Consider the following 14,199-nt stretch of genomic DNA (forward strand, 5'->3'; position numbering starts at 1 on the left):
CCTGACTCCAAATGATGGTGATGAGAAGAAAGTACATTCTAGACATGCAGTATAAACTGTATAAAAGGTCCAGGAGGTGGAACGTTGAATTCATTGGATACCAAGTAAACCTGCTTATTCCACTAGAGTGTAGTGTGTCGGAAGGAGAAATGTTGGGAAATGAACCTGGAAAGGTTAATGGAGAAAGATTGGGAAGAGTTTTAAAAGCCTAGCTGAAGAGTTTGCATTTTATATTAGAGATGAAAGTGAGTCACTGAAGGTTTGAAAGGAAGAAAATTATTAAGATACCTAGTAAAATATCCAGCGTGCTAAAGATTTCTGATTTCATTAGGATGGAACCTGCTCTACTGATATAGAAGGTAAACTATGTAAAATTTAGGAGATGATCTTAGGGAGCTTATGTGACTTGCTCATAACCACATTTATCACAGTAAATTTCAATTGGTATTTTTAAATTGATATTTTATTTTATTTTTTCAATTTTTCAATTACACGTTATCAAAGTTTTTCAGCATTCATCTACATACATATGCATTTATTTAGGTTACCTTTCCTTCCACCCTCCCTTCTCACCCCTCTCTCCTCAGGTGTACATACATACACGTTTGTATTTAACATGTTTATAAATTAGTAATTTTTGGTATGAGGAGTTAGGATTAAGGGAAAAGAAAGAAAATCATGAGAAAAGAAATAAATACATAAGAGAAATTTTAAAAACTGAATGTAATGTTCATTCTGATTCTGGAGGTTTTTGTTTGTTTGTTTGTTTGTTTTGGTTTTCTTCCTCTGGATAAGGATGGCATTGTCCATAACCAGTCTCCCAGGGTTGTCACACCTATAGAGGTGTGACCCAAGTTTAGCCTTCTATCTATTAACTATCACCTGGTTAGCACATGCCAACTGACTAGTTCTCTGATAATGTCTAGATTGCTCTGAGAGTGTTATCTCTACCAGGAGACACATATCCTTCTGCATGGAAAGAATGAATCATTGACTATGAATTGTTCCTTGAGGAAAGTCAACCAGTGTTCCCAAACATCCTCCACATCGTTTCTTTCACGTTAACTCCAAATTTTTCTTGATTCATTTTAGAGAATTGTTCTGAGTTGAGGACAAAAGAACTATGGAATGGAAACAAGTGATTTCAAGATGGTGATTTGAGTCCCTAGGTGGAGTGAAAGAAGTTTATTGCTTTTCCTTCTCTCTCTCTCCCTTTAATGAAAGCTTAGAATGCTTTGGTGAAGATGCTAATGTGATCTGAATATATTACCAGCTATCGTCACCTGAGTTTTTAGATGGTTAGTTTATTGGTTGAGAGGATGAGACAATGAGTAAATTTGGTGTTAAAGGATTGGGAGAGGAATTCCTCCAAGAGAAATTTAAAAATCATGTTGGGGGGCTATTTCTTGGGTAGGAGGCACTGGTAGTTTAGTTATGGTACCTAAGATTGATGAGGGGACTGAGAGAGGAGAATCAAAGACAATCTCATCTTTTTATGGAGAGACAGGTTTGTCTTCTGGCCTTTGACCATAAGTATGACCACCAGAGGGCAGCAGATACAAAGATACTTGACTTCTCCATTTCTTTAAAAATGGAACCTATCAGATGTGGCTAGGGTTACAGGTTTGGATGAGGTTTTTTCACTTCAGAGGCAGAATGATAGAACAGTGAAAAGGAAGGGACCACAGAGAAGCTTTAGCCAAAACCCTTTCTCTTTGTAGTCTATAGAAGCACGGATCTAGGACTTGAGGGATTCTAGAGTCAAGAGAAATCAGTTCTTAGGCCCATGAAAACTTGCCAAAACTAGAAGAAAAAGCTGATAATGAACATTGAGACAGCATTCGAATAGACTCTTGATGGTCTCATCATTGGCTGGGTGGCTCCAGCTACAGTGAAGCGGCAAGGGAATTGAACTGGTAATTCATGCAAACATTTTTTGCCTCAGTTTCCTCCTCTGTCAAATGAGTATAAGAGATCAATGTCACATAGAAGACGTTTTTGTCTGGATAGACAAATACCTAATCTCTCTAAACTCCATTTCCTGGAATGACTTGGAGGAAAGATTACATTCATTCAGAGAGGGTCCCAAAACTGACTTCCTGGGGGAGCAAGCATGAGACACATACATATGTCACTATGGTAAGGAGTATGGGAAAGAGGGAAAATAAAAGGATTTGGAGTTAACATGGCTTATGAGAATGAGATTTTTTTTGTCTTTTCCTGCTGAGGTTGGAAATTGGGTATGGATGTTACTGTACTGCTATAGCAATGGGAGGTGCCATTGATCCTGCTGATAACTAATTTTCAGACTGGAAGTGACCAGCAAGACTTGTGGTGGATTGCACCTCTGTGCCAGATTAGAATTTGTCTGTCTGTTAGCTATGTTCTTAGTCAGCAGCCCTGCTTCTCAGTCCTGAAGACATTTTGTTTCTGGGGTGATGAGCAAGTTACCACTCCCATCTGTTCCAGTTCCTCTGAGGTGAATGCAGGGTTAAGACATGATTTTCTGGAGCTGGGGGAGGACTGTACCTATATTATTCCCTAATGGGTTGGAATAAGATTTAATGTTTTAGATGAAATATGGGTGGCAAAACTGTTGCCTACTCATATATTCCCTGATATTATTAATATATTACCCCTGATGTAATCAAACTACTTGCTAAACTATAGGTGAGGGTTTGAGGAGATGAAAAAACAATGCTGGATCTACAATGGAGAAGAGTAATCAGTAGGTGAGGATTAGAACTCATGAGGGACAAATAAGAGCTGTCAGGTATTATACCCCCAAGGTAGAGATACTGGGTTGCAGATAAATTAAATCAGTTCTCAATAAAAGGACTACACAAGACCTCTTCTATATGAGGCAGTGGGACCGAATGATTCCTGAAATCCCTTTCAAAACTCTATCACCCTATTAAATTCTTGATATTAGAGGGTAATGGTCAGTGTCAGCCTAATCCTTAAACCATGTAATATGCTCTGCCTGATATCAACCCACCTGAAGTGTTGATGAGCCTGCTTACAGAAATGTGTGATGGAGGTCATCTTCCCTTTTCCGATTCAAAGTATGTAAGGGTGCTGTCAGTATAGATAATTACTCCACTTAACATTACAAGAAGTTATGTCATGACACATTAGCCAGGTGAGAACACATTGTGAATGCTGATAAGGTATATACAGGACCTGAAAACCTCTGTTAGATAAATGAATAAATAATTCAGAGGCAGTGCTACCCTTTGAGTTGTGTTTCTGACTCTCTGAAGTTTATTATCATGACTTAGTTGCCTTTTCTTCCTGTAATATTCTTCTACCATATAGCTCCCTTCTTCCATTGGTGAGTTCCTTCCAAGGGGCCTCTATTTTAGGAATGGGTCCTGTGTGGTTATGCTTTAGACTCTTCCCAGTTGTGCTTCTGATTCCCTCTAGATATACGACCTTTCCTTTTTCCTCCACCATGAGAATATTCTCCTCTACCCCTCTTTTCAGATCTCTTTTATGTATTGTCTTTCTCCAACAGAATGTATGCTACTTGAAGGTAGGTACTATCATTTTTTCTTTGTTTATATTTGTATCCCCAGAACTTAGTACAAAGTTAGAAGTTAATAAATGTTTGTTACCTGCCTGACTTTCATTCATATGCTTAGACTATAATTTTAAGTCTTTAATCAATTTAGATGCCTTCTAAAGTCTTTGAATGGAGTGACATTACACAGAAAGTATATTCAGAATTGGTTAAGGAAATCTGATTCTATCTTGCAGGTCATCTATAAAATAAGGAGGAATTGCACAATTTTTTTTTCAAGGCAATGGGGTTAAGTGATTTGCCCAAGGTCACACACCTAGGTATTTATTAAGTGTCTGAGGTTGGATTTGAATTCTTCAGGTCGTCCTGACTCCAGGGCTAGTGCTCCATCCATTGTACCACCTAGCTGCCCCAATCCAGAGGAATTTCAGAACCAAGAAGAATCATCTAGTAGCTTAATTGTGAACACCTTCTGCAAAGCCCCTGAAAAGAAATCACTTACAGAGGGAGAAGGACATCTCAGCGTCAGCCTCAACCTCATTTTTCTCACCCTTTATACTATGGACAAAGGAGGATCTTGTAAAGAAATTAAGGATGAAGCTGAAGATCACTGCTGAAGCATTAGGGTTTTTTTTTTTTTATCATGAGTATGCTTCTTCTTGGAATATTTGTTTATATCAATTCAAAATATCCCTATCTCACCCATCTCAATGACCCATTCTCCCACAAGTATAACATAGAGTCGAGGGGGAAATAGACTAAAGTTTATAGTAGGGATGGCAAAAAAGAATATACCACACAGCTCCTACAGATACTGTTGTTGGAGTTCCCACTATAATTTCCTTATGGAGGTTTTATTGTGTTTTGTTTTGATGGATTCCTTCTAGTCTGTTCTTCATCACATTCAATCTGTTCTCAGGGTCTTGATGTAGTCATTGCAGATAGTTACTACTTTTTTTTTTTTTGCAAGGCAAATGGGATTAAGTGGTTTGCCCAAAGACACACAGCTAGGTAATTAAGTGTCTGAGGTCGGATTTGAACTCAGGTACTCCTGACTCCAGGGCAGGCGCTCTATCCACTGTGTCACCTAGCCGCTCCCTATAGTCACTACTTCTTCAGCACACTACTATGACAGTGATAAAGAAATTCAAATTTTGCAACTTATTTGCCTTGACCAATTTTTTAGCTGTTTCTGATAGTAGATACCTTCTAATTTCCTATTATTTTATCCAGGTTTAGATTTTATTCTAATGTCTTTGTTGCCTCATGGCTTCGTTGTTGGCTTCATTTGGCTATAATTATTATTTTAAATTTTATTGTAATTTTTAAAAATACATACTTGAATAAAGTTTTCGAGGGTAATCTCTTTCAATTCATTCTTCACAAGTGCTTATTTCTCTTGTAATTCCATTTTTAATCTCTAGATCATTTTCTTCTAGGAACTCTTTCAGTCCTTGTGGCTGAACCATTTTTCGTTCCAGAAGTTTTACTTAATGTTATCTAAGAGTTACTTTCTTTCTTCTGGTATTCATGTCTTGCGTATCTCAAACCAAATATTTCTTTATAGCATTTATTGATTTCTTTCTTCTGGTTTTTTTCCTTTAACGTCAATGTTAGATCCCAATCCCAAACTAGGTCTAGACTCTACCTCCTACTAGATATTGGGTGGTCAGGACCTTTTTGGTCCTAATCTTGATTTCTTGAGCTCCTGCCACTAATTTTCACCTTCACTGATGTGTTTATATCCAGATTGTGAGTTGACTTCATTGTCCTTAATCAGTTCTCTGTGGTCAACTGACCCCAGCCCAGATTCTACTGAAAGCATCCATTTTCCCTTCTGTGCTACTCTACCTTGCTCCCTAGCCACCAGAGTCTCCCTATCGAGATTCTTTTTCAGGTTTTGCCAAAAAAAAAAAAAAGCCTGAGGTCATGCAGATTTTATTTTTGGCAGAACACCTCTGCTTTCATTTGAAACTTCAGTCTCTTTGTGCAGATATGGAGTGAAAGAAGGGATTTACCAATTCATCTTTGGACTCTTTGATCATTATTTTATCTCTTCCCTTTAAAAAAAGATAATTACTGGAGTATTTATGGAAGAGCCTTTTGTGCCACCATCTTAACTACAAATGCAGTGTTTATTTTGTACAAAGATCAAGAAAAAAAAAATCACCATATCTATTTTTCTTTCCAGTTTATCTCCAAAGTGGTTTTCATCCTCTCAAACTGAAAAGATCATTAGCATTTAACAAGACAGGCTGGGGGAGCAATAGAACTCCACACTCAGAGCTGGTGGGTGGATGAAATGAATGGTTGGAATAAGTATGATAATACTTGAATTTGTGGTCTCCATGGTTAAGCCCCAGGTTCAGGTCCATTAGAAAAGCACTTTTCCCCTTCAATATGTTTCACTCTTCGTTTCAGAATCCATTTGCCTCTTCTACGTCTGTAAACCCAGTCATTATCTAAACCCTTCAGTTCTGATTTCTTCATAGTCCACACTCTTTCATTCTTACATCATTTTCTTTCCAAGTTTTCACTTAGGAAATTGATTCTTGCTGTTTGACTTTTATCATATAACCGACTGAGGTCATTTATCAGCCATACCATTACTGATATCCCAGGAGATTTTCCTTTTACTTGTTGCTGTAAAGTGGAACCAAATGACAGGCTCCAGGAGATAGAATTCTGTTCACACCCAGCCAAGTGGCAGAAATCTGCTTTGATTTCTGAAGACCATATTAGCAAGGGATTTTTGACCTTTATGAGGACAAAGCATTTCAAACGAGAAAAATGGCACCAAAACACTTTTTTATAGCTATAGGAGCCAAAAAATGTAAGTTATTATTTTTATTAATCACCCCTTTTCCTCAATTTCTCATCTCTAATATGAAGGAATTGGACTAGATCAGCTCTTTGGTACTTGCCAGTTCTAAAGTCTGTGACTTAAGTCCTCGGGTATGATGGAAAGAGGGTCAACTTTGGAGTCAGGAAGTCCTGACTTTTGAATCCACCATGTGATCCTGGGTAAATCATTTAGTCTCATAGTATTCCAGTCAATTTTCTAAGACTAAATGATATGAAAAAGTTACCTAACTAAACCAGTGAGTCCCATGAAGTTCACTCATCTGATGGAAATGAATTTAGATCCCCTCCTGTCCACTCCAGATCTAGACGTTCTTGATTTTGTATATTAAATGTCTGGGAATTTTCAACTGGGCATCTCTTAAATGATATAACTGGGAGATTCTGTTTTTACTTTGCATTCTGATTCTAAGAAATCTAGGAAATTTTCTTTCATTATTTTTTTTGAAATATGATGACATCTTTTTGATCTATCTATTCTCCAGTCAGTTTTTACCTAACATTTTCTTCTAGTTTTCATTCCTTTGACTTTGTCTGCATCGGCTCTGTGAGCCATCTCTGTAGTATAAACAACAGAATTGTCAGTTGGAACAAATTCCTTCTTCCTCCATAGCATCAGATCATCTAAACATAATCTTGAAAATTCTTATTAGCCTAGTGCATAATTCCAAACCCCAATTCATTCCACATCCTGGAATGCTATAGCTAAGAGGCAACCTCTTAGTTATAGTACCACCATGTCTGTAGACCTCTATCTCCTTTGGCTCACTTGAGTGAAAAAAATGACTCAATGTGATTACCCAATCCTTAGATTACCCAATCAGGACTAAGTCTGGTTTCGTTTTCCAGGTCTTTGTGAAATAGTTGTGTAAGGACGTTTGATTATACAATTTCTTTCTATTCTACAATCTTAACTCATCTCCTTTCTTTAGAAGTCATACACAATGATTTTCTGATTACTCATTTGTTTTCAGGAGATCAGGGATATCTACACTCTAACTTTGAATTATAGTTCCATTGATAACTTTGGTGTTTTTCTTTGTGCACCCAAAAAAGGTAAAATTCTAGAAGCATAGACTTTTCAAATAACAGGCATAAAAGAAACATCTAATCCAACCTATATGAGATTGGAAATCCCTTCTATATTACCAACAAATAATTTTTAATCCTTCTTTTGAAGACATCTAGGAATACCTTATTTTACTTTCAAATGTTCTCATCTCCTTTATGATGAGTCTTAATTTACTGAAATTTCTTCTACCTAATGATCCAAGTTCTGCACTTTGGTAAACCCTGGGGAAAAAGGCTTTTTTCTTTATTGTTGTTATTCAGGAATTTTCAGTCATGTCTAAATCTTCCTGACTCTGCTTGAGATTTTCTTGGAAAAATACTGGAGTGTGTAAGTAAAAAATATACACGTGCATATGGATGAAAATAAATAAATAAATTTAAATAAAAGGGAGATTACACTTGGAGAGGATCTTTGAATAGGTAAAAAGAAATAAAAACAATTTTAATGCAAAAAAAAGAAAAGAATCTCTCTAGGGGATTTAGAGAACGCATGGACAAAAAGTAATAATACCACTCTGAATCAGGCAGAGGTTTTATGGACCACAGTGAAACTACTCAGATTGATGACATAATAGATTCAGTAAAATTTCAAAGAAAATAAGTTTGACAAAGAAAAATACTGGAGTGGTTTTTCATTTTCTTCTCCAGCTCATTTTACTCATGTGGAAACTGAGGCACACAGGGTTAACTGACTTGCTCAGAATCATATAGTCCTCATGACTTCAAACTTGGTATTCTATGCATATTCTATCTATCTATCTGTCTCTCATATATATTTTAAAATATAAACTATATCTACTTTAAAGGCAAAAATTTATAATTCATCCCAGATGCTGCAAAAATACAAATTTCTTAGTAATAAAATAAAAAGAATAAGAAAAAAAAGAAAAAAGTTAGAAGAGTGATCCACCTGTTTGGAATACAAGGGAGTTTCTTCTAGCAATAGTTTAAAAATAATAGTTTGTTCTTTCTTTAATATTTCTTAACCCGAGAGGACTTCACTAGGAATATTAACCCTGAAATGGTTTTATTGGGAATATTCTAATCAGCGACAAATCCCCAACAAATCAGAGGTAAAATCCAGAGAACATTCCATTATAAACAATTGAGTTATAAAAAAAAGAAAAAAAGAAAAAGTTAAGTTGAAGAAAAAAGGAGAGAATATAGATGCCATCATGGTTTCATCTTTGGATAGCATAATGCTCACTGTTATTGTTGGCCACCCAACTTCTCAGCATAAATAAATAAATAAATGAATAAATAAATAAATAGTTAATTAAACAATTAAACAAATAAATAAATAAATAAATGGCTGTTGGTATCTAATAGCAATGGGGGTTCTTGGATTTAAAATTGGGTGTGCCCCTTGAGCACATCAGCAATGTGTCAATAAGCAAACTTTGGTCTGTAAAAGAGAAGAGAGTCATTCCAATGGAAAACCCACTTGTTTTTCTCATCCAATAGGTCCCCAAAGAAGGCAGGGTTGAGGTTAGATCCATCCATCCAATAGTTGCTCTTCTAAAACTGTGGTTCAGGCTTGAGAAACCTCAGGAATTGGGCTACCAATTTATCCTTCAGTGAGCTGATGAATGATGAAGCCAAGGAGTATATAAATGCAGAAAACAAACACACCCCAAAGGAAAAACGAGTTTTTGTGTCAATAACATGTTTGAGCATCAAACAATTTGGTATCAATTTCTAAATACATTCCAAAGCTACCCATTGGATGATTAAAATGCTTTAGCAGTCTTTCTAGGATTACTCTCATAGCTCAACAGCTACCTATCAGTCATAGCACCTGGAACGTTAAAAGTTTTGCATCTCTTGTGTCATTATAGAAGTTACTCTAAGGCTCAGTCCTCTCCAAGTGACATGGACCTAGACTTTGGGACTCTGAGAATCAGCCAGGACCCAGTCATTTTTCTCATTTTTACCATAGGGGACACAGAGCCCAGCCAGGCACATTGAGTGTTACTGGACAAACAAAACCAAATAAATTAAAAGCATGGAAGAATTGGTGGATTTTTATGGTAATCCACATCTGTTTGTTTCAGTTCCCAGATGTTTCATCTCGTTAGGGCCAATTCCTCAACTCCTCAGAAAGGTTTTGTGATGATTTTGGTTTAGCACTGGAAAAGAAAGTTAGATTTGGGATGGATTGGAATGAGGAGAGTGCCAACTTATTTAGACTACAATTAAGCCACTGCTTGTTTATAGGGAGGAATGAGTAGGCACCTAAAGCTCTCAAATTGATAGGGTATAAAATCATCACCAAATAGGTTTGCTCATGTAATTTAAGCCCCTTTGAAAGAGCAATGATTACATCTGAAATATTTTATTAGTTTCTGCGTGTTACCTTTTAAGGATATTGATAAATTGATCAGAATGGTAAAGGGATTCAAGAATATGCTTTATGAAGTAAGGATATCACTTAGATTGAAGAGAGAATGCCAGGAGGAGAAGACAAGATAGTTGTCTACAAGTGTTTGCAGACTATCTTATGGTAGAAGGTTTAGACTTATTTTGGTTGGCTGTTAAGAACTGAATGAAGAGTGTTGGGTGAAATATTTAAAGAAGCAAAGTTAGGCTCGGTATAACAAAAAGCTCACTAATAATGAGAACCATCCAAAAAAAAGTTAAGTAAGCTGACTCAAGAGAGAGTTAGTTTCCTTAGGTGTGATCGACAGTGGATCACTACTGAGATGGAGAAGCAATTACTTATCAGAAGAAGCCACTCTGTTTTGAAGCAGTGGATTCCACATTTGGACAGCTCTAATTGATGGGAAGTTTATCCTTACATTGAGCTTAAATCTTGGTGTGATGTTTCCATTTTTTGCTACTGGGTCTGACTTCTAGGAACAACCAGGAAAAAATCCCCAAAATGACCTTTTTGCCAACTTAAAGACAGTGATAATATTCCCTCTAGGTCTGCTTTTCTCTAGATGAAATAATCCCACTTCATTTAGTCAGTCTTTAAATGACATAAACTTGATTCTCTTCAGGCTAATGCTCTGTCCACTACAGGGGCCCTCTAGAGTCAGTGTCAAAGTACAAATGATCAATGGCAATCATTTCAGACCTAATGGCATGTGAGGTCAATAATACAGCAAGTCAAGGAGGGAAATAGTTGTGGGAAGATGGAGCCTCATCATATTCTCAAATGCAGGTGCTTGTTTTGAATATTTATAGGGTTGGGTTTGATCTGAATGTTGGGAGGGGTAAGTCTCTAGAAACCTACAATGATGAGAGTGGAAAATATTTTGTCTGCAAAATCAATCAGATTTCAAAACCTATGGAGGGGGCAATAATAGATTTTTTGAACTGCCTTTACCTTTTTCAATGTCTGTGTTGCTTTGTCTGTCCCATTTCTGAGAGCATCATTGAAAAAGGGAGATAGCATTATATAGAGTTGGCATTTAGAAAAGGGGCCCTTTTTAACATCCTAAGAAAGTCTGATAAGATAGACTGCTTTATTCTCTGGTATTCCAACTCAGAGAGGTCTCTCTTTTCTGCCAGATTTGTATATAAACTGGTTCTGTTGTAGGAATGTAACTTTGATCTTAGGACCCCAAAGGCACACTGGAGAAGAGATAGAGAGTGTTAGATACTGGTTGGCAAGTCTGATGTAAATGCCAGTAAAATAAGATTGATTTATATTTGCATAGCACTTTCACACTTATACTTCCTTTTATAACCAATCCAATAGGTGAGAAATTGAAGCCCAAGAGGTGACAAAACTTGTTCAAAATCACAGGATTAATTAATGAGGGAGCTTGGACTTGAATTAGACACAGACATCACCCAGGCAAGATGCTGCTAGTGTAAAGGAGCTTCTTATTTGTGCAAGACCTAAAGGTATAGATGCTAGTTCTTCTGCAACTTCCCACCTCTGTACTTAGACCTCTTATCAGCACCCTCAGTGCCCATCTGTGGGTCTCATCATAGGACATAAGGGGGGTTAGGAAAAGAGTTAATTTTCTCTCTTCCAATTTTGGGACTTTGGGGGATGGGAGAAAATGGAGATAACTGTAGTGGAAAGAGTATTCTTGGATTTTACACCCACTTAGAAGTCAAATTCACTCCTCTATTTTTTTTTCTGTCTTTCACAGTCTGTATAAAATACATTCAGAACATCCTCAAATTCTTATTGCAGTTTTAATCTTAATAGCATAGAGCTACTACACACATGTATATAGTATGTAGCTATGTTATATATATGAAAATATATTAACTATTCATTATATATGTATGTATACATATTCTACAAACAGGAGCACTCCCAGATCCCACAAAGAAAAATCTAATAAATGATACCCTCCCCCCCAAAAAACTCCTAACCAATCAAAAAACCTTAAGCCTTCTGCCCCTGTGACCTTTTTTGACCCAGTTGGTCTAAGAGTCTATCCAAGAGCCTTGAGGTGCTGATGGGTAGCAAAACAAAGACTGGAACTATTATCTTTCTGACCATGCTCTATCCCCAAGACTGAAGGCTTCTCACTGCATTTTGAAATTTCTTGGAAGATGAAACCCATTGCCTTATTCAATGTCTTGCCTTAGAAAGAAGGAACAGTTTTTTTGTGAACTCTAGGGACTTACTCATGCAGGGATTTCACAAAAAGGAAGCTCCATAAATAATTTTAGGACTCTTAACTATACACAATCTAAGACTATCACTTTCCTGCTTCCATTGGTCTTATTGGAAAGTTGAACTGCTAAGTAACATCAGACAAGCCAGTGATCATTTTAATTGTTCTCTTAGCTCTAGTTGGTCTGATAGTGATTGAAGGTCAACTAGCCAATGACAAAGAGATGTAAAAAGATGAGAGTTTTACTAATTCCCCATTCCTGGTATTATTTGACATAAAAAGAAGGTCATAGGCAACATTCTGAGAGTGTAAAGTGTGTGCTTTTGCTCTGCAAATGGAACAGCAGACAGTAATGAATTCCCAATTTGATATTCTATTCCTTCCTCTTTACAAATTCCTGGAGGCTTATAGGTGGAAGGGAAATGCTTCAAGTTGGTCTCCTGTGTTCCCAAATGATCAAGTGTAGTTTGGAACTTACTCTATATAATGTAATGCTGAATTCATTCATGGATTTTTATTCATTTCCTCTTCCAAGGGGGTTTCAAGGACACTCACCACACTCTGTTCTTTATTGGGCATCCACAGGCTAAAAGTCCAGGCACAAAGGGATCTACAATGTGACTTCGATTCAATTCAAATCTTGTAGGAAGAAGAATGAGATATTTTTAACAAATGTTATGATTTAAGACAGACATTGTGACTTAAGCTTGTAGGATAGCCTAAGGTGGATAGAATAGGTGATGTTGGAATAATTTTTGAAAGCTTCTTGAAAAAGGGGAATTTTTAATCAAGGAGCAAATGCAGGGATAATAATTCTGAAGTTATGGATAACATAGCTCTTTGGACTCTGATCTCCCACATTTAGCTTCATTTCATGAAGCTACATTCATTGTCAGAAGGTCAGTTCCAGTGTTCCACTTTCAGAATAAAGCAACTCTATAGTCCAGTCTTAGCAATGGATATCCCCTTTTGCCAGCCTACAGATTGGTAGGGGAACTGATCCATACCCAATTCTAATAATATGCCAGTTTTGGCTATTTCAGTAACATACATTCCTATATGGTTTGAGGGTTTATAAAGTGCTCCCTCATAATGAGGTAGAGAGTGGAAGTTGTATCATCCTCATCCTATAGGAGGAAGAACAACCACAGAAAGGTAAAATGACTTGCCCAGGTCAACTCAACCCAGGATCAGAGCTAAAATTTGAAGCCAGGTTTCTTAACTCCAAACTAAGCATGATTTCTTCCTTCATAATTCTAGAAGTATTTGAATTTCCTCCTGTTGAAGGAATATTTTCACCAAGCAATGCTTTTGTGTTGCTAAAGGTAATGATTCCTTCTGCCTGATAATTCTTTTTTTTTCCTACTTAAAAGTGATTTAAATATTTTCCATGGTGTTATATTTCCTTTGAGTCTTTATATGAACAATGACTTCTGCCTTTATTAATTCATCTAGTACAGTGTAATTAGCAATTAAAATAAAATTATTAATAACACCTTTGCATTGGTGTCCGATTTACATATGATTTAACATAATCCATTTTCTTTATTACCCTGAACTATTATTTTTTTGAGGGTAAAACTTTCTGTTTTTAACTTAATATTTAAATTTGATAATGAAACAACAGGTTCAACAAATATCAATGTTTCTACACAGAAAGAAGAAAAAGAGGACTGAATGGGAAATTGCAAACTTTTCAAATTAATTCATCTTTTAAAGTGCATAATAGTAAACAGTACATCAGTGATAATATTTCTCTGTTTGTTTCCTGTTTTAGACTTTTCTTTATGTATTTTTAAAATATTTTACTGATACCGTTTTTTGGCATTTCTATTGCTACCCACTAATTCCTTTTCCCTCAAATAAAAGTACTCTTTTGTAACAAAGAAGCATAGTCAACTAAATAAATCAACATCCTGGCCATTTTGAGAATGAATGCCTCCTTCTCTACCTCTAATTCATTGGCCAAGAGATTGAAGGCATGCTTTCTTATCAGTCTTCTAAATCCTCAGGATTTTCCCTCACAGATGGATTTTTTTTTGCTTAGGTAAAGAGGCCATTCTTGTCTCTTTTCTTTCTTACCTACCCTAATTACTGAATGGGCTTTGCCTCAGTCAAACTGAGACTTTCTAAAGATCTTAACCTTATCTCTCACTG

Source organism: Macrotis lagotis, chromosome 8 (genome assembly GCF_037893015.1).
Source record: "Macrotis lagotis isolate mMagLag1 chromosome 8, bilby.v1.9.chrom.fasta, whole genome shotgun sequence".
Taxonomy (NCBI): Eukaryota; Metazoa; Chordata; class Mammalia; order Peramelemorphia; family Peramelidae; genus Macrotis; species Macrotis lagotis.